The 21,041-nt window shown below is 36.5% G+C and overlaps 1 long non-coding RNA gene across 1 annotated transcript; it reads left to right on the top strand.

Annotated features, from left to right (window-relative positions):
* The first annotated feature begins 902 nt into the window (after window positions 1-902).
* Window positions 903-13,619, top strand: LOC145666985 (uncharacterized). The gene is made up of 3 exons (XR_014127845.1): window positions 903-1,062; window positions 9,261-9,399; window positions 13,522-13,619. It is a non-coding gene; the product is annotated as an uncharacterized LOC145666985 (long non-coding RNA).
* Window positions 13,620-21,041: the final 7,422 nt, after the last annotated feature.

The raw sequence follows: 21,041 nt of genomic DNA on the forward strand, positions 1-21,041 counted from the left end.
ACCACGCACACACGAAACCAATCAAGAAGCTAGTAATTACTAGCTACTTAATGTAGATAAGTTTTCACAAGAAAACATATTGTGTATTGAAGGAAAATCAGATTTTTTTCGATAGACTGGTGAAGAGTTAAGCCTTAATCTTGTTTCCTATGGAGCTTCTTAAATAAAGTTTTAGCTGTAAACGTTCATGTTACTTTCGTCTCAATAGTAATAATAATAATAATAATAATAATAATAATAATAATAATAATAATAATAATAATAATAATAATAATAATAATAAAAATAGCAGCAGCTTGATATTGAGACTGGAAACAAAATGTACTATAATTTTGGGACAAAAACTATAATTTTAAATGCTACGCACGATAATATCTTCTGATCAGGTTGGCAACGCTGCTCTTGGTTTCGCCACTTGTTGAAGACAATCACCACAGCACTCCTCGAACACCTGACAAGTCCTGCAGTTTCCGAAATTCTCGTGCCGAGTGTTTCTGAGCGAGTACTTTCTTCAAAATAATATTAAAAATTATAGAAAGATTTTCGAGACATTAGAGTCGAGTCGAGATTTTTACCAGCTGTCTCGACTCGACTCGAGTCTCGACTCGAAAATTCGAGTCGAGAAATACGTTTGTCTCGACTCGTCTCGAATTTTACAAAGAGTGTCTCGACTCGAATCTCGACTAGAATTCGAGTCGAGTCGACTCGAGATTCGAGACATGTCTCGACTCGAGCGCATCCCTACTCCCCCGGGATCGAACCCGGGACCGTTCGCACCGAAGGCGAGAGCGCTAGCGACTACCCTACGCGGGGCCACTTGTGTAGTCTAGAAAACTCATTTTTACTAGGATATTTGCAAGATTTTTTTTCTTTTAGTTTAACGCCCCATGATTGTACATCAATGTAAGAGAGAAGGTGAGGGGGAGATGAGATACATGATAATGGTGGAATCAAGAAAATGTAAGGAAACTGGAAAGTCTTAAGAATAACCACACCTACAGTGTTCACCAAAAGCCTATTTGTCGGGAGCAGGAATCGAACCAGGGACCTAACGCGTCAGAGGTAAGCGCTCTACTACAAAGCTTTCTTTTGTTTAAAGAACTTGTTTATATTGAAATATATATATTTTACGAAGATATTGACATATTTTACAGCCTTACTGAAATTAAAAAAAAGTAGTCAGGGAGAGTTTACTTGTCAGATTTTTATTTTTTAATTTAATTTATTTTTATTTTTATTTATTTTTGCTTTGTTATGTTCCCTAGTTAATTAATGTTTGGGTTACTGAAAATTAAAACCTTTTTAGTATTATTGTTATGTCATCACTTTGGAACCAAAAAAGTTAGATTCTTTTTCTTGTGTTTTCATATAGGAAGTTGGTAAGTTTGTGCCTTAGCATTGGTTTGGTTTCTAGAACGTAATTGAAGGTCATGTTGAGTTGAGTCTTGGCGGGTTTGAGTTCGTGAAGTGTCAGGCACTGCTTGTACTCCTGTCTTCTGTCTGTGATGTTTCCTGGTTTTGGGCTGTGAGGTACTTATGCTGAGGAGTACCAACGCAGGCCGCGTGATATACAGGTAGCTACAACACAGCTTCAACAGCTACGAGTGCCAGGTGTTTGAATTTCAGCTTTCGTTACGGCGTGACTAATGCAGTATAGTACTAGGTTCAAATTCTATGGGTGGTAAAAATGGTATATTACTTTCGTGGTGTGGTAAGAAATACAACGTAATTGTTATTAGTATATTAGTGTTTCTTCATAGTATAGTTTCACTATTTCTAGAAGGAATTAAGTATTAACGAAGTAATGAATAAGCAAAAGCACACTTTGATTGACGTTAACTATTTCTCATACTCCATTGAGAATGTTTTGATCCTCAGTTGCGCAAACATCCAGTGTGCGTTTCTTTGTTTAATTACACTGCCTTACAGATGAGCTCGCTCGTGGCTAAGTGGTTAGTGAACACGCCTTTGGCGTGGGATACCCGGGTTCGATTCCCGGCCGGGGCCGCGGTGGCTCAGTGGTAGAAGGTTCACCTCTGGTGCTTGGGGTCCCGGGCTCGATCCCAGCCCCGCCAAGTGAACCTTGTGGTGGACAAACACCGTGCGCGTGGGTTTTCTCGGGGTTCTCCCGTTTCCTCCCACTTTCTTCATTCCACCATTTAGTTCATTACTCATCACCGTCTCCATTAGCCTAACCGGCATAACCGTGGGACATAAAACTCAAAGATTTCATTTCATTTTTTCGATTCCCGGCCGGAGCTTATGTGGTTCGGATTCCACTTCAATCTGTAGGTCCACGTCTCATACAGCCTTGCTGCTGAAAGGAACGTTAAAATCAACTCAGCACTGTTTTACAGATGCAATTGTTCGATTCCGAGTTCGAATGAAGCTTTTTACGGGCAGGGGGCGACTTTTATATATACAATCCAAGGATTTTAGTTATCAGTCAGTGATGCAATATATAGACCTATATATATTACAAAATTGAAAGTGACTATGTTTGTGACTCTTAATCTCTTAAGAGCTGCGGTGGCTCAGTGGTAGAGCGTTCACCTCCGATACTTCGGGTCCCGGGTTCGATCCCAGCCCCCGTCAAATGAACTTTGTGATGGACAAACACCGTGTGCGTGGGTTTCCTCGGGGTTCTCCCGTTTCCTGCCACTTTCTTCATTCCACCATTCAAAGGTTTCATTTCATTTTTTCTTAATCTCTTTGGAATCTTGTACTTAGGTTCACAGCGGAAGCGACGAAATAACTCGACTCATCCATTGTAGCTCTCTTCGCAACCAGTTTCCAAAATGTTGGCAATAAGTTTGCGAAACGAGAGGTGACGACTAAAATTTTGGGTGAAAAGTAGCTATAAAAAATAATCGAGAAATTCATTGTCTATAAGCATTGTTTTAAAGTTGTAGATGTAAACTAAACAATATGTTCTACTCACTGGCGCAAATCCGGGGGGGGGATGACGGATACATGTCCCCTCCAATCCTGGAACTGAGGGGGACTTCTCCCCAATAATCCGATTTGAAATGTGTTTTTTGGGAGAAATTTGATTATTTTTGTCCGATTGCTACAAAGGAACGTGAGATAAAATAGATGTCCCCCAGAATAAGCCTCAAATCTGCAGCCTCCCAACGCTGAAGACAACTCTGATCCTCCACAACATTGTTTTTCAACTTCATAAGTATTTCGGACATCGCCAAAAAAAAGTATGGTAACGGTCTTACCCCCCCCCCTCCAATGTTGAAGGCAGATTTGCGCCGCTGGTTCTACTCACATCTTTGTAAACAGGGCGCAACCAATCCTTTAATTCAGGGATCATTTCAGGTTGTTTCGGGTACTTTTGTTCATATTGTGGTCAAAATAGTTCCGAAATAATTAACACTACAGTACTTACGTTAAGCAATTTTTTTGTAAAAGAAAAAGTGCAGAATAATTAAAAGACCCCAAAGGGCAAATATAACAAACATCTTCTTCGCCTTTATTCACGCATCTATAGCTAATCTTGTTGCTATCGGTAATGATGTATTACGTGTGTCTCTCAACGGAAACTCTGCGAACTAAAGGACATCAAGTTTGTAGTTGTTCTTCGTTAGAGGGCAAGGGTAACAACAATGCAGGATTGTGGGGCAGTGAGTACGCTGTATTTCCAAACTCTTCATCAGTTGCGCTGATTAAAACAAACAGAAAAAAAGAACGTAAAAACTGTTTTGAACTAATAATGCTTCTCTACAGATGAACATTTTGTTTGCAGCAAAAAGTCGCTAAATGTGTAAGTAGGTAAATCGTCATTTAAAAATCACCCAAAAAAGTCTCCAATCGGAAAAAATATTTTTTGTCGCTATCGTAGGGCGACCATACGTCCCGTTTTGACCAGGACAGTCCCGTTTTAGGGGCGTGTTCCGGCCGTCCCGTCAGTAGATGGAAAAAACTAGTATTCGTCCCGTTTTATGTAAATGAAAGAAGTAAATAACAAACCCAGTACCTTTACTCCTTTTAAAAGTATTAATAATTAATAATAACAAAGAGGCAAAAATTGAACTGAAATTCCCTATATTAAACATACTCTATAGTTCGCAGTACTGCTCGAAAGGCAGCAGAGGTTTTAGCAGTTGGTTGTGTGTTGAACAAATTTCAACGTGTCTTTCCTTTTTCATAAGTACCCGCTCTGTAACAAAGAGAGAGAGGAGGAAATCTGATATCAAGGCACTGATAAGAACAAAGGTAGATCTAAAAGTCTAGGGTTGCAAGAACCTGTCCCGTTTTTAACTGAAAATTTTATGGTCAACCTACGCTATCGTTGAGGTCGAATTCCCCTTATTTAGCGACTTTACCCAAAATTGGCAACATTGACCCCCACCGAACAGCACCCCGTTATCTTTAGCCTAGCCAGTATAATAGTGGGACGTAAAACTTAAAGATTTCATTTCGAACAACACTCCCAGAAACCTATTGTTATACCATTCCCAAAACACCCTTTTGTACAGTTCTCCCTATTCGAAAAAAATTGTAAATAGCAGTGTTCATAGATAAATATGGAACTCAATTTCCCTGAATTTTCCAGGTTTTCCAGGTATTAATTTTGCAATTTCCAGGTCTAGTGGAAGAAACTAATAGTACGAGAACACATAAATTTTAAGAATACTATATTTATATATTTGAGAATGGCCACCCTTCTACCCAATGAACGATTGCAATTAAATATTGAGTCACAAGAAAATAAATAATTAAAATAAATAAAATTTAAGTTGAAAAATATTAAGTTGAGAAGCCTACTAAGGGAATTATATAATACTTTTGTTCCATACTTGAATACATTCAAAATATACAAAAATATTTGCTTGGGGAAGAAAAAAGGGCCCGCGAGATTTTAACTAATTCTTATAGTACTCGACGACAGAAATAAATTACTGAAAGAATTTTCAAAATCGGCGCAGGTAAACATGCAGAAAATCATATTTTCATGTACCGGTTCAAAATGGGGAAGAAAAGACGACCGCGAGATTTTAACTGATTCTTGTAGTACTCGTTGAGGGAAATCGACTAGTGAAGGAATTTTCAAAATCGGCGTAGGCAAGCATGAAAAAAATCGCATTTTCATGTACCGGTTCAAAATGGGGAAGAATAAAGGGCCCGCGAGATTTTAACTGATTCTTGTAGTACTCGTCGAGAGAAATCGATTAGTGAAGGAATTTTCAAAATCGGCGCAGGCAAACATAGAGAAAATCTTATTTTCATGTTTCGGTTCAAAATGGGGAAGAAAAAAGGACCGCAAGATTTTAACTGATTCTTGTAATACTCGACGAGAGAAATCGACTAGTGAAGGAATTGTCAAAATCGGCGCAGGCAAGCATGAAGAAAATCGCATTTTCATGTACCAGTTCAAAATGGGGAAGAAAAAAGGGCCCGCGAGATTTTAACTGATTCTTGTAGTACTTGACGAGAGAAATCGATTAGTGAAGAATTGTCAAAATCGGCGCAGGCAAGCATGAAGAAAATCGCATTTTCATGTATCAGTTCAAAATGGGGAAGAAAAAAGGGCCCGCGAGATTTTAACTGATTCTTGTAGTACTCGACGAGAGAAATCGACTAGTGAATAATTGTCAAAATCGGCGCAGGCAAGCATGAAGAAAATCGCATTTCATGTATCAGTTCAAAATGGAGAAGAAAAAAAGGGCCCGCGAGATTTTAACTGATTCTTGTAATACTCGACGAGAGAAATCGATTAGTGAAGGAATTGTCAAAATCGGCGCAGGCAAGCATGAAGAAAATCGCATTTTCATATATCAGTTCAAAATGAGGAAGAATAAAGGGCCCGCGAGATTTTAACTGATTCTTGTAGTACTCGACGAGAGAAATCGACTAGTGAAGAATTGTCAAAATCGGCGCAGGCAAGCATGAAGAAAATCGCATTTTCATGTATCAGTTCAAAATGGGGAAGAAAAAAAGGGCCCGCGAGATTTTAACTGATTGTTGTAATACTCGACGAGTGAAATCGATTAGTGGAGGAATTGTCAAAATCGGCGCAGGCAAGCATGAAGAAAATCGCATTTTCATGTACCAGTTGAAAATGGGGAAGAAAAAAGGGCCCGCGAGATTTTAACTGATTCTTGTAGTACTCGACGAGAGAAATCGACTAGTGAAGAATTGTCAAAATCGGCGCAGGCAAGCATGAAGAAAATCGCATTTTCATGTATCAGTTCAAAATGGGGAAGAAAAAAAGGGCCCGCGAGATTTTAACTGATTCTTGTAATACTCAACGAGAGAAATCGATTAGTGAATGAATTGTCAAAATCGGCGCAGGCAAACATAGAGAAAATCTTATTTTCATGTTCCGGTTCAAAATGGGGAAGAAAAAAAGGGCCCGCGAGATTTTAACTGATTCTTGTAATACTCGACGAGAGAAATCGATTAGTGAAGGAATTGCCAAAATCGGCGCAGGCAAGCATGAAGAAAATCGCATTTTCATGTACCAGTTCAAAATGGGGAAGAAAAAAGGGCCCGCGAGATTTTAACTGATTCTTGTAGTACTCGACGAGAGAAATCGACTAGTGAAGGAATGTTCAAAATCGGCGCAGGCAAACATGGAGAAAATCTCATTTTTATGTTCCGGTTCAAAATGGGGAATGAAAAAGAACCGCGAGATTTTAACTGATTCTTGTAATACTCGACGAGAGAAATCGACTAGTGAAGAATTTTCAAAATCGGCGCGGGCAAGCATGAAGAAAATCGCATTTTCATGTATCAGTTCAAAATGGGGAAGAAAAAAGGGCCCGCGAGATTTTAACTGATTCTTGTAGTACTCGACGAGAGAAATCGACTAGTGAAGAATTGTCAAAATCGGCGCAGGCAAGCATGAAGAAAATCGCATTTTCATTTATCAGTTCAAAATGGCGAAGAAAAAAGAGCCCGCGAGATTTTAACTGATTCTTGTAGTACTCGACGAGAGAAATCGACTAGTGAAGAATTGTCAAAATCGGCGCAGGCAAGCATGAAGAAAATCGCATTTTCATGTATCAGTTCAAAATGGGGAAGAAAAAAGGGCCCGCGAGATTTTAACTGATTCTTGTAGTACTCGACGAGAGAAATCGATTAGTGAAGGAATTTTCAAAATCGGCGCAGGCAAACATGGAGAAAATGGCATTTTCATATACCGGTTCAAAATGGGGAAGGAAAAAGGTTCCGCGAGTTTGAACCGCTACGATGTATGTTCACGAATGTGCCCGTCTTCTCAAATTTAGTTAATTACTGTGACACTGAAACATGTGACACAGAGTCACATTGTGGATGACTCTGCAATCGGCAACCACTGCACATATACTCCTCCCGCCCCACAGTTTGATTATTTCGATCCATTCCTCACGTGCTAACGGCATGGTTCAACATCTGCAAGAAAGAGGTAAATGTAACGTTCAATTGGCAATAGCTCTTCACCAAATTAAGCTGCATGAGATCTGATTGCATATTTGACACACTGAGAAAATTCTAGCCCGTGGCCATATGTATCACATATCCCATCAGTTCATAAAAATTTTGAACACAAAATTACGGTCGTCCGTGTAACGTTCTCCCAAAAGGCCTAATGTGTATCACCCACCTCACATTCAATGAAACCACATCCGTGTAGAATTTAGAAAGGAACTTCTTATGATGTATACAGGATGTCTCAAACGTTCCCTGATATAGGGTAACTGTTATTATCAGAGTTACAACAAAATGTAAGAGGAAAAACATCTCGAAATATGACGTTTTCAATCTAAAGTGAACACTTTTTAAAAAAATCGGACGAGATGTTTGTGCTGTATACTCTTTATGCACCCAATTTTAAATGAAAATGCAACGGACCTAGATTAGAGCCCTTTATATATCTACAAGGAATATAAATCATCTGATTATATTGCATATTCTGGAATTCCCCAGGGCTCTAATCTAGGTCCGTTATTGTTCCTTTTATTCATTAACGATCTCCCTGATCATATATTATTAAGTAACAAATTGCTTTTTGCTGATGACCTCAAAATATATGGTAGGATAAAAACCATCCATGACTGTCTCGATTTACAACGTGACATGGAAAATATTGCTAATTGGTGTTCTCTTAACAAACTTAATGTAAACATAAACAAATGTAACATTTTATCGTTTACCAGAAACAAAAGTCAAATAGAGTTTGATTACTCAATGAATCAGATCTTACTAAATAGATTAAATTCAGTCAGAGATCTTGGAGTTATATTTGATACGAAACTGACATTTAACAACCATATAGAGAACATAGTTAACGAATCTTTCAAGATGTTAGGGTTCATAATTAGAATTGGAAAGGAATTTAACAATAGTACTACACTAACAAAAATGTATTATGCCTATGTGCGATCAAAACTGGAATATGCTGCTGTGATTTGGAACCCATCACAACAGCAATACAGACACCAACTGGAAAAGGTCCAATCTAAATTTATCAAATACTTGACGTACAAGACAACTGGAATCTATCCATATTATGAAAATTATCTAACATTAATAGACAACTTCTGTATCCCTACACTTGAACAAAGGCGAAATGTGACAGATTTGATTTTTCTCCATAAAATAGTACAAAACGAATTTAATTGTACAGATCTCATATCAACATTAAATTTTCATGTCCCAACACTTAAAACTCGTGCTAATAACTCTGGTCTGTTTTATTGCAAAAAAGCAAGGACCAACGCATTATTGAAATCACCAATTTGGAGAATGTGTTATACTTATAACAAAATATGTATCAAACACAAAGAAATTGACATCTGCAATATGAACTCTATGCTTAAGAAAACTATTGTAAATGTATTATGTAATACACCAACACTATAATTGGGCTTATGCCTGTTGTGTTGATGGCAAATAAATAAATAAATAAATTTACTTGGACCCACAACATAAGTGAATGAAGTTACTGTTTGAAACGGGGGCTCGCCATCGACATGTTAGCGTAAAAGACAGTAACTTCACTCACTTATGTTGTGGGTCCAGGTAAATGGCAATGTTGCATTTTCATTTCACATTGGGCGCATAGAGAGTGTACAGCGCAAACGGGTCATCCGATTTTAAAAATTCCTTCACTTTAGAATGAAAACATTATATTTGGAGACGCTTTCCAAAGTAGTATAATTTAGTTTGTTTAAATTTACAATTTAATACAAGTAGATTCGGATTTACATGCGTAGGATTTTGTATGCATCTAACTAATGAATTCTTTATTTTCATGCTTAACTTAGTGACTTGGCTTTGGACTGCAACTGATTATTGTAACCCATTATTGCTTGAGAAGAAACAAGATATCCGAATCTTCATTTGGAGAAATCAAACGTCTATTGGAAAGCTGGGGATTACAATCATTAATTTCTACATTTCAAGGTGCGTAAATTATATATTCTGTGTTTATTGTTAAATTACTATTACTATTATTGGGTTTAGAATCAATCAAGCACTTCATGATATTTTATGAGGATCAAGATGGGGCCGGATAGATAAGTATTTGAGCGTCAGGCTCTTATTTCTTTTCAATTTAATATTTAATCAATTATTATTTTTCTCCCTCATTATTCCACCAAATCGTATTCCAAGATCATATATCCATTTTTGATCGATATATCCATATTTTTGATCTCTTTCATATTTCTATATTTTCGATTTTTGATATTGTTTATATTTCGATATTGCTGTATTTTTCGATATTTCGAACAAGTTTCGATAGTTTGTCGATATCGATTATCTATATCTAAATTCGGATATCCCAAAGCCCTATCGAACCCCCTCCGAAATGAAGTTTTTGGCTATGGACCTGATTAGGGATGCGCACGAGACAAGACGAGACAGAATTTTTGTTACGAAATTCGAGACGAGATAGAGCTCTTCCAATAGAAACGGGTCCAGTTTTCGAGACGAGACATAACTTTCGCGGCACCTTTTCGAGAGGAGACAATCTCAAATCTTTTTTCTTGCGCATCCCTACACTTGATCATGAGGTATCAAAAAAAAAGAAAAAGTTAATGAGAAATACCGGTAACATGTAAATACAATATAGGTAGCTAAAACATTTTTGTTTTCATTCGTCAGTAATGCATTGCTATTAATCTCAGGGGGGGGGCGCGGTGGCTCAGTGGTAGAGCGTTCACCTCCGGTGCTTGGGGTCCCTGGTTCGATCCCAACTTGCGCCGTGTGGACTTTGTAGTGGACAAACACCGTGCTCGTGGGTTTTCTAAGGGTTCTCCCGTTTCCTGCCACTTTCTTTATTCCACCATTTTACTCATTTCTCATTATCACCGTCTCCTTTAGCCTAACCGGCATAATCGTGGGACGTTAAACTTAAAGATTTCATTTTTTATTAATCTCTGTATTTTATAGTGTATTCTCAAGCTTAAGGTGATGTATAATTAAATTTTGAATTCAGTTAACTTATTTTGTTTCTCATATTGTTTTTAAAATGTATGTACAAACGTTTATTTTAATTCTTGAGAGTTTAAAGTGACGTATAGTTATTAAACATAGTATTTAATATTGTACTCTTAACGTGGATGTGATATACAGTTAACTTTTGAATTCAGTTAACATTTTTCTCTCTGAAATTGCTTTAAAACGTATGTAAAAACGTTTTTATTTTATTTCTTGAGTGCTAAAAGTGATGCAAAGTTATTAAGCTTACTACTTTATATTGTATTCTTAACCCTAAACTGATACACAGTGCGTTTTTGAATAAATTATGTCAAGTTATTTGAGTGACGAACACTGATAGAAAATACTGACTACTACTGGAACATTTTGATTTTAAGGTGACGACTACTGGTGCAAGGATTTTAAAATAGTGTTTTTCCTCCAACGGCTACTCCTTTTTTTAATTCTAACTACATGGTCATTATAGGAAGGATCAGTGAGTCTTTCCAACTATGGTACAGCTCCGACAGATTCACGATGCTCAGAGAAGAGACAAAATAGTGTTTTCAACCTTAAAGTGAGAACCACTGGCGTTTTTACCCTGCTATGCAAAAGTAAGTGAGTACTCCAATGGGGTTCCAATGCGGTACTTAATTTCTGCGTTTTAGATATATGGAAATACATGTCTCTAAAATGTAAAGAACTGATTTTTTTTTACTGAAAACTGCAACTCGGTAAGCCTTATGGATACCGAGGTATGGGAAAATAAACTATAGGTATGTGGGGCTTGCATACTTGACGCTACAATTCTGAAATTGAATTAAAATATGACTAACGGCTATCAAGATGTTGTCAAATAAAGGGAGGACCAACACAGTTAAGGGGTTTTCGTGTTAGATGCTAAAATTTCCGAAATCGGTCATGGAAAGTTAATAAACACCAGTAGCAATTTCGTCTTAAAGTAATTAGATATCTTCATGGAGTGTTAGAACATCATGGAGTCTACCAAAATTAAATTTTAAAAGCTTTTGAAAATATAATCTGACATTTGTAAACAGTATTTGAAATATGTGTTTACCCAAAACTTCCAGCTAGTACATCTAATATCTGGAGAAACACTGTGAAATAAAAGCGTACGAGATCTTGAAATTTCGGAAACAATTATTGGTGGCAACAAAATTAAATAAGATGGTACTTCTATGGGTTAAATGAGTACCTCAGTACAATTTCGATCGAAAGATTAGTTCAGTCCTAGGTTTTCTTCAGGCAATTCCAAGGGTTCATCGAGCTGTGCAAAAGAATGAAAATTCGCTGTCAATATCTAAGATAGTACCAAGATATAAGGAATTATATATTTTATGACGTAAAAATAGAGATCTTTACGGATTTGTACTTTTGGGTCTTTCCTATAAGAAAAAAAAATCAGAAAACTACTGTATATACCTTAATAGACAATTCAGTGGGCGGGGACACAGCAGCTTAGTGGTAGGGTATTTAACTAATCTTTTTTGCAGAAACTATTGGAGTATTCACTTAACCCGTAGAGATACGATCATACTTAACTCCCTATTTAATTTTAAAATTAAATAAAAGGAAATATTTCAGTGTAGCGACCCACGATTACGCATTTTAGTCTCAGGGAGATTATGATTAAAGCAAGTGAATGTTGTTGACAGATTTGATGGAATGCAAAGGTGGGAGGAAAGAGTATCCCGAGAAAACCCACGAATACGATGTGCACTACAAACTGACTTGACCGTGGATCGAACCAAGAACCCAATACACCAGAAGTAAGCACTCTACCACTAAGCCCCCGTGCCCCCACCCATTTAATTGTCTATTAAGGTATATACGGTTGTTTTCTGAAATTTCTTCTTCTTACAGCAAATACTCAAACGCTTGCTATATTAGATATTGACAAAAAATATTCACTTTATTTCAGAGCCCGATGAACGCTTGGAATTGTCCAAAGAAAATTTAGAGCTGAATTAATCTTTCGATCGAAATTGTAATGACGAGTCTGAGGTACTCACTTAACCCATATAAGTACCATCTTATTTAAATTTTGTTAGGATCAATATTTGTTTTCTGAAATTTCAAGATCTAATACGCTTTTATTGTCTCTGTAGCTGCTAGATGTACTAGCTGGAAGTTTTAGGTAAATACATATTTCTAATATTCTTTACAAATGTCAAAATATATTTTACAAAGCTTTTAAAATTTAATCTTGGTAGACCCCATGATGTTCTTAAACTCCATGGAAATACCTAATTATTTTAAGATGAAATTGCTACTGATGCTTATTAACTTTCCATGACCGGTTTCGGAAATTTTACCACCTAACACGAAAACCCCATAACTGTATGGATCCTCCCTTTATTTGACAATATCTTGATAGTCATATTTTAATTAAATTTCTAAATTGTACTGTCTAATATGCAAGCTCCACGTACCTATGGTGTCGCTTTTTATTTCACCATATTTCGGTAACTGTTAGGCGTACCGACTTGCGGTTTCGGTAAACACACACCTCTAACGTTCTTTAAAACGTTATTAAGACATATTTTAGAATATTTAGAAATGAGAGTTCTGCGAATATCATGGTACCCGAAAACCCCCATGAGGGCGTGTGTAGTGTATTTAATTGAAACTACTTTTGAGGTGTTTTAAGCCCTCGTAATTACGTTTCCGAAACTGCACCACCTAGTACGCAAACCCCACACTTCTATGGTGTCGCTCTTTTTTTTCCCTATATCTCAATATCCCTAAGGCTTACCGAGTTGACGTTTTAGGTAAACAAATGTCAGTTCCTTACATTTTAGAGACATACATTTCCACATATCTAAAAAATACAGACATTAGGTACCCCATGGTACCCCAAACACCATTGGGGTACCCACTTACTTTTGAATAGTAATACATTTTGAGTTGTTCAGCATCAATAAACACTTTAGTTTTTCTACGTGCAACCCAAAAGTCCATACCTGACCGAATAGATTTTGTCCATTTAATCTCAAAAATGTTAAAATACTTTGTATTGTTAAGTACAACCAAGTTAAGCACACTGAATTTAATATTTTAAATATTTTCTGATTTTTGTTTCAGGTATTTCGTGCATCAAAACAAAACCAGGATTCTGCTTGGAAGACAGTGAAAAGAAGCAGTGTAGGTTGTGGCTAAAAGTACGTCCTTTCTGAAGACAGACCCAATTGTATTTACATTATTTTGTACGAATATATAACCCTATAATGTAGTACGAACGATACTGTACTACAAATTATTTCTTTCTCCCATAAATTAGAATAAAATATTATCTCTGTTTAAAGAAAATGTTTGTTAGTGTTAAGTCATTTCAACTCTTTTTCTCTGTAATAAGAACATTATCCCTCGCAATATTTTTTATCTTTATGCTATTACGATTGGATGAAGTAAAATTCTATACGAAGCACTATTATTTCAGACATGCATTAATAACTAATGTATTTTTCTGTATGTAAGGCAATGTGTATACTGAACATGTCTAGCGAAGGTGTTTTATTGGGAATCCGAAGAAAGAAAGAAAGAAAAAAAAGTTGAACTTACCAACGTATACGTCTTCGAATTCTGGACTAATCCAAATTATCCAGAGAAAACATTATATATTTCTTTGTTGCTATTTCAGATGTATCCTTTCTCCAAATCATATGAAACGGAGACTTCATACATCGCTATACTTTGTATGAACTATGTTCCGTATTTACTTGATCACTTTGTAACTTTATCTAGTGTTGACAAGGCCGCAGGTGTTAATCGAATAGTTTAGTGTATCACTCATGTCACCTTGTGACTAAGGTAGGTCCTGTCGGTATATATATGGTACTGGGTTCAATTAGCGATAAAATACATTTTTAGCGTTAAACAAATGCAAAAATCTACACGAAATGAGATACCGTGATCTCTGACTTACGGATAACACCAAGCAACTAATGGTACTGAGTGTGATTGAGTTTACTAATTACTATTTGGCTAAAATCAGTGTTCCTTTATGTATAGTTCTTTTCGTGCTTTGAATTGCAAAGTTTGAAATAACCGTTTTAAATTATTGTGTATATATATCTTCCGAGTAATTCTGAGAATCATTGCTCTTTCTTTAAGAAATGTATGAGACTGTTAAACTGCTCGTTGCTTAAAATGTTGCACTAAGAAGGATGCATCCAGGAAAGTCCAAATTTTGCAGAATGTCTAGAGCAGGGAAGAATAAATATGTTTAGTCGATGGCTGCACAACGCCTCCGCTGTCACCACGTTGTCACATAGCGAATACAGCGGACGTTTAAGAATATTCTGCACTTACTATTAGGTATCTGCCTGGGAACTTTGCTGCAGCTACCCAGTCTCCTTCTTGGTGTTGCATTTTTAATGGCGAGTACTGAGTAGGAATCATCTTGTGAGCGAACACGTTTTCGGCTGTCAGCATACTTTTAATTATTGTGACATTAAAAAAAACATACCTGTTAATTAAAATGTACACAGAAGTTATTTCTGGAAAATTCTATTCAGGCCTCTTGTGGTAACAACTGCACTTTAGAAGAAGATACTATTAAGGAAAAGAATGAGGTAAAATAATCTTTATATCGTACAAGCAATGGATGATAACAGCTTAATAAATGATTGTACGTAAATCTTGTTTGAGTTTGAATATAGGATTGTATATGACTGTGCATTTGGCATTATTATTGAAGAGCTGCAACTAACTGCAAACCATATGATAAATTCTTACAGTAATATATCACATATTGATTTACTCTGTATGAAAACGAAAATAGTTTAACATATGGTTAACCTTCTTTGTGCCCATAATTTTAAAATTAACGCTTGTTTCACTTTTCAATACTTGGCTTTCCAGTAGCTTTCCAACGAATTAGCAGGAAGCCCAAACTTACAGGACACCCTGCAGGTAAATACATTTCTTTGGACAGTTTCACTGCTCTAAACTAAGATTTGAAAAGTGTAGCATTGTTAATTTTATTATTATTGGCACAATGGAGATCAACCATATTTTAAGCTATTTTTGTTTCCATACAGAGAAAAACAATATGTGACAACATTACAGTAAGAATGTATCATGCATTTCTCAGTATGTTGCAGCACTTCAATAATGGTGCACTATACGTACAATCTAGATGCTAAATATGTCCAATCCATATATTACAACAAGGGCAATACGTATGCGATACAGGTAAAATCCGTATATTTCATATGGACAATCTATAAGCTATATACATCCAATCCATACATTACATATGGCCAACCTGTACGCGACATACGTATAATCTATATGCTGCATGTAGACAGTCTGTAAGCTACATATGTGCACTCTGTATGGTGCATACGGATATTCTGTATGCTGTATCGGGACAAGCTGTGTGCGACATAAGGAAAATCTGTATAATACATGCGTACAATACGTATACTGTATCTAGTCGTAGGTACGGGGCACAAGTACAATATAGATGCTGTCTCGGGGTTGAACGCAAGAAACACACGTACAGAACGTATATTGCATACTTCTTGAAATTATGCTCCGTCCTGATAGTCAGTGTGTGTCGTCATTATTAACCCACATGCTACATACGATCCTGACGTCACAAAGCTAGATATCACCTCCGTATATACTTGTTATTGAAGATTACGTCATACGAATGACGTCATTGCACTTATGCAGACAGTTTGTATAATACATACTTCTTCAGCTATATGTTTGCTGCAGGATGTTATATACGGTCGTACGTTAAGTCCAGAAACTACAGGAATTACGAATGTAACCTGCGTTTTTAAGTATGCCACCTACATTTTTTTTTCTCAGTGTAGTGCAGAGTTATATGCAGTTTCAGAATTAAATAAACTTATGGGTGTACGTGATATTTCATTGTATAACTTAGGAACCTGTAGAACAGAGAGCGTTGAGCTATTGACAGTTTAGGTCGTACTAAGTGAAAAAGATGTGTTACGAGTTTGTCTCAATGGAATTCGGAAATACAATTCTGAGAGTAACATTTCGGATCTGAACTGGCCGTGTATGAATTTGTAGAGATATTTGAGATAACTGATTTTATGACGAGTGTCAGGTAGTTGAATATTTAGTGTTCGTAACAGTTCGTGCTTTGTCATCGCACGTGCGCGAAGTACTCTGAAACGTACTATTGCCAGGAAGAGTTTGAGAACTGAGTTTAGCCGGGATAGGTTTGTAGGAGCTGCCATAGTCCAGATAGATGAACAATATTCCAATTTAGGAGAAATTATTGCCTTGTAGAATATTGTTAAGGAAGAGAGGTTTATTATCTCTGTTAATCTGTACAAAAGTCCTAGAAGACGCATCGATTACTTAGTGATAGAATTTATATGTTCTGTAAAAGTTAGTTTTGTGTCAAAAGTAACTCCAAGATCTTTATGACTATTGAGTCCTGTGATAGGTAAACCATTTATGTTGTATGAGGTGTGTGCAATATTCTTCTTTAAGGAAAATGTTATGGATCTACTCTTATCGGGATTTACTTTTAAGAGCCATGTTTTAAACCAAGAGGAAAAGTTATCTATGTCGTTCTGAAATACGCCGGAATCTTCTGTACTGTTGACTTTGATGAAGATTCTACAGTCATCTGCAAATAACAAGATTCTGCTGGAGGTTGAGTTGAAGCAATTAGCCAGGTCATCCATACACAATATGAATAAGAGTGGACCAAGTACATTACCCTGTGCTACTCCGGATGTTACAGGCAGCAGGTTAGAAATTGATCCCGCCAAGACGACTCTCTGGGTGCGACCTTGTAGGTAGCTAGTCAATCAGAATAAGAGTGGTCCATGAATACCGAATCTATTAGAGATTTTGTAAATTAGATAAAGATGGTAAATGGAATCGAAGGCTTTAGATAAATCGAAATAGATTGTGTCAAGTTGTGCATTGTTGGAGATACTGTTTATGGCATGATTAAGCATGTTACTTAGGTTAGTAAGACAAGAGCTATTAGGCACAAAACAATGTTGGGCTGTGTTAATATAGGGACAGGTAAATTTGAGATGTCTGTGTTTGATAATTTTCTCGCAGACGATGGATATATTTGAAAGAAGTGAAATAGGCCTATAGGATGACACGTGATCCTTCGGTCCGGATTTATAAATGGGGAGACACGGGCTGTTTTCCAAGAAGAGGATGGTTTTCAAGACATATTAATGACTCGTGAAAGAATATAATTATAAAGAAATACCCGAAGAGATAATTTCAACTGTAATTTCACGTAACATTTAGCCTCGATGCTCAAGTAGAACGTTAAACAACATACACTAATACTACTTCTATCACTCATTTTTAACAATTTACTTTGACAATTTAGATTTGAATGCTCTTGACTATTGTTTATACACAATACTTTCTATTTTCTTATGATTGAAACAAGAAGTTTACAATATTGGAACCATAAAAGTGAAATTTCCTGCAGACATTTCACACCAAGCTTTTCGGACCTTAATTAACATCGATGGCTTAGAGTAGTGGGATAAGTGTTGATTTCATAGTCCGGTGTTTGTTGGTTCGATTCCTGTTAGGTAATTATTATTATTATTTTCACGTATTATCACTGAAGTAAAACTAATTCTACGTGGACAGATATATATAAAAGGGCCCCCTTAGGTACGGCACATGGAAACTGATAATTTGTTTTATAGAATGCCTAGGTACGCTATTCTAAATAGAAGTGCACCAATAACAACATGACTTCATTTTCGCAGGCAAAGTTTAATCACTTATTTTAAAAAGAATGAATCCTAAAGAACAGAACTGCCATAACGTCATTTTTATTAGATATATTGAATACAGCTGTATGAAGTTAACACCTGATTACGAGGAACTGAAGATTAGCCGGGGCTTTTCCCAACTTTTCTAACATAGAAGTCCCTTGAGATGATAATCAATTAATGGTGTTATTTGCGTGTTATGATCAGTGGCGTCTGTTCAGATTTTGACCCCCCCCAGCAAAAGATTTTGAGCCCTCTTGACAAGAACGCAATTTCAGGAAATTGAAGAGGAAGCAAAGCAAATGGGTCTAGAGGTGCCACACATTTGCGGGGTTCCAAGGAACACAGCCTGTTGTCGGGGATCTAATCCCACAGAAACTGTCGGATTTACTAAAGTATCGCACATTTGGCAAACCTCATTCTGCATACTAGGAACATGCGACAGAATTCTAAAGTAGAGTCTGAATCCTTACTCTATTAAATCCGTACTTGGAGCCCTATAATTTTCCACCTAAATTGGACTTCTCAGGTCTCATGTGTTGCATACTTGTAAGCAGGCAAAAATTAAAATTGAACATTTCTCCGAGGTTTTGTCAATGATTTCAATATCAATCAAACTATTTGAATATAATGCACTAATCAAACGATGTTAGAAGTTAGCTGATAGTTTTAAGTTGTTTTCTATGTCGTTATTTATGTTAAGCATGATACGTTAAATCGAATATTAAACTTAAAAGTCAAGAGAAATTAAAGAATTTAGATTTTCGTCCGTGTGTACTAACAACGAAGTCATATGAGTTATTTTTTCTCTTACATTATATATATACCCTAAATATATATGTAAATATATATGTGCAATAATTGTGAAATTGCATAGGTAGGTAGTGTATACTATATTTAGGGTATTTACGATATCTAGGGTGTATACGACATTTTGCGTATACTATATTTTATTGCTACAAAACAGTATTGTTTATTGGGTACTTTAAACCCTTTAAATCTCAGTCGCAGACATCCCAAACGCTAATATGTACAGGGTGTTTCAAAACAACACCAACAATATTTGGGAGGTGATTCCTGACACCAAGATAAGACAAAATATAGACCATCCTGCACAAATGTTTCATTTCGGAATTATAAGCTACCGAAAACTTGAAAAAATGAATTTAAAGGGTCCTAGCTAAAATACTATGGGACCTATCGTATTCGGGTCAAGATTTTACTTAGGAACTAGTATGCTCCCTATCCAAAAATATATGTTTCAGAATCCTACGGTACTAACGAAGCATTTTTATAGAGGGAGTTTAGATACGATCATGTAATTTGAAGTACTCTCCAACTGACTCTATAAACATTGTTGCGGGAGTACCGCAGGATTCTGAAACATTGATATTTGAATAGGGCACATACTAGTTCCTATGTGAAGTCTTGGCCCGATTACGGTAGGTCCCATAGTTTTGGAGCTATGAACCTTTCAAGTTTTTTTTCATGTTTTCAGCAGCCTACAACTCCGAAAGGAAGCATTTGTGCACCCAGATTGGTCTATACTTTTTGTCTTATATTGGTGTCAGTAATCACCTCCCAAACATTGTCGGTATTGTTTTGAAACACCCTGTATATATATATATATATATATATATATATATATATATCGGGCCGGATCCCGAATTTTATGACGGGGTGCACCAGTACATTTAAATTAAACTTAACTTTTTACTGCCTTTAGGTATCCGTGGTGTGAATGAGGAAACGCCCTGGAAAAGCTGTGTCCGGCCTGGGAACTAAACCCACGACTTTCCGAAATCGGAGTCAACGTTTTATATGCCACCGCCGCTTTGTATCGGTAGCCTGTAATTTGCATTATATAATTAATTTGATTCTTTAGTTCATGAATTTCTCTAATCTTGGAGTTCAAAAGTTCTAATATGAATTTAAAACTTTACTCGGTTGGAATTTATATGGAAAAGTGGCAAATTTGAAAGTATCCTTGTTTTATCATTTTTCCATAATGGACTTCATTAATGCAAATGTTATTTATTTCAAAACTATTTTAGCTTTCGTTGGATTGTAAAAACCAAAGGCTTGAGTTTCAGGTGATTTACATTAAGGAGCAATTTGATTGGCCAAATTTAACATACGTTAACGATTTATCTCTCTACATGCGACGATTAATTCGTGTTCTCCGTGGCGAAGTCGGAAGAACACGCGCCCAGTGATCACAAGATTGGTGCTTCGCGCCCACCCCGGGGTGCCTGTTTTAGTATTTTTAAACTCACTTTAATCAAAACAAATCACGCATATGGGGATTTAACATAATTTGAGGGAGTAAGTTTGTTTTTCATTGGCGTTTCATTGCGTCTCTGTCGCACATGGAATAAATTTCAAAACGGAAGTGGTAACACAGCGGATCCCTGCGGGGCATCCGATTTTTGCCAAGGTCACTAGCTGCTCATCACTGATCCACTGATGCTTGTGGCATGGGGTAGCTTGAGTTTTAAGTTGTTTACATTATAGGTTTTCTTTCTCTATATTTCACAAAACCAAACTTCCATACACAATAACGTAATAAACAGAAAATATGTATAAAAATTATATTTGTATTATAAGACATTTCATACCAAGTTTCCCCCCCTTAATTAACAGTGACGTCTTAGTGTAGTGGAATAAGCGTTAGTTTCACTTTCCGGTGGTTGTGGGTTCGATTCACGTTGGGTAATGAGTGGATTTTTTTTATCATTTGTAATATTGATACTTCCAATATAAGACAGCATGGAAAATATTCAAGTTCTCCCAGTCTTAGTGTTGAAACAACTTTCTGCAGTGAACTCGCAATAGATAAGTGAACTACGAAAGATG

Source organism: Thermobia domestica, chromosome 1 (genome assembly GCF_964235325.1).
Source record: "Thermobia domestica chromosome 1, izTheDome1.hap1.1, whole genome shotgun sequence".
Taxonomy (NCBI): domain Eukaryota; kingdom Metazoa; phylum Arthropoda; class Insecta; order Zygentoma; family Lepismatidae; genus Thermobia; species Thermobia domestica.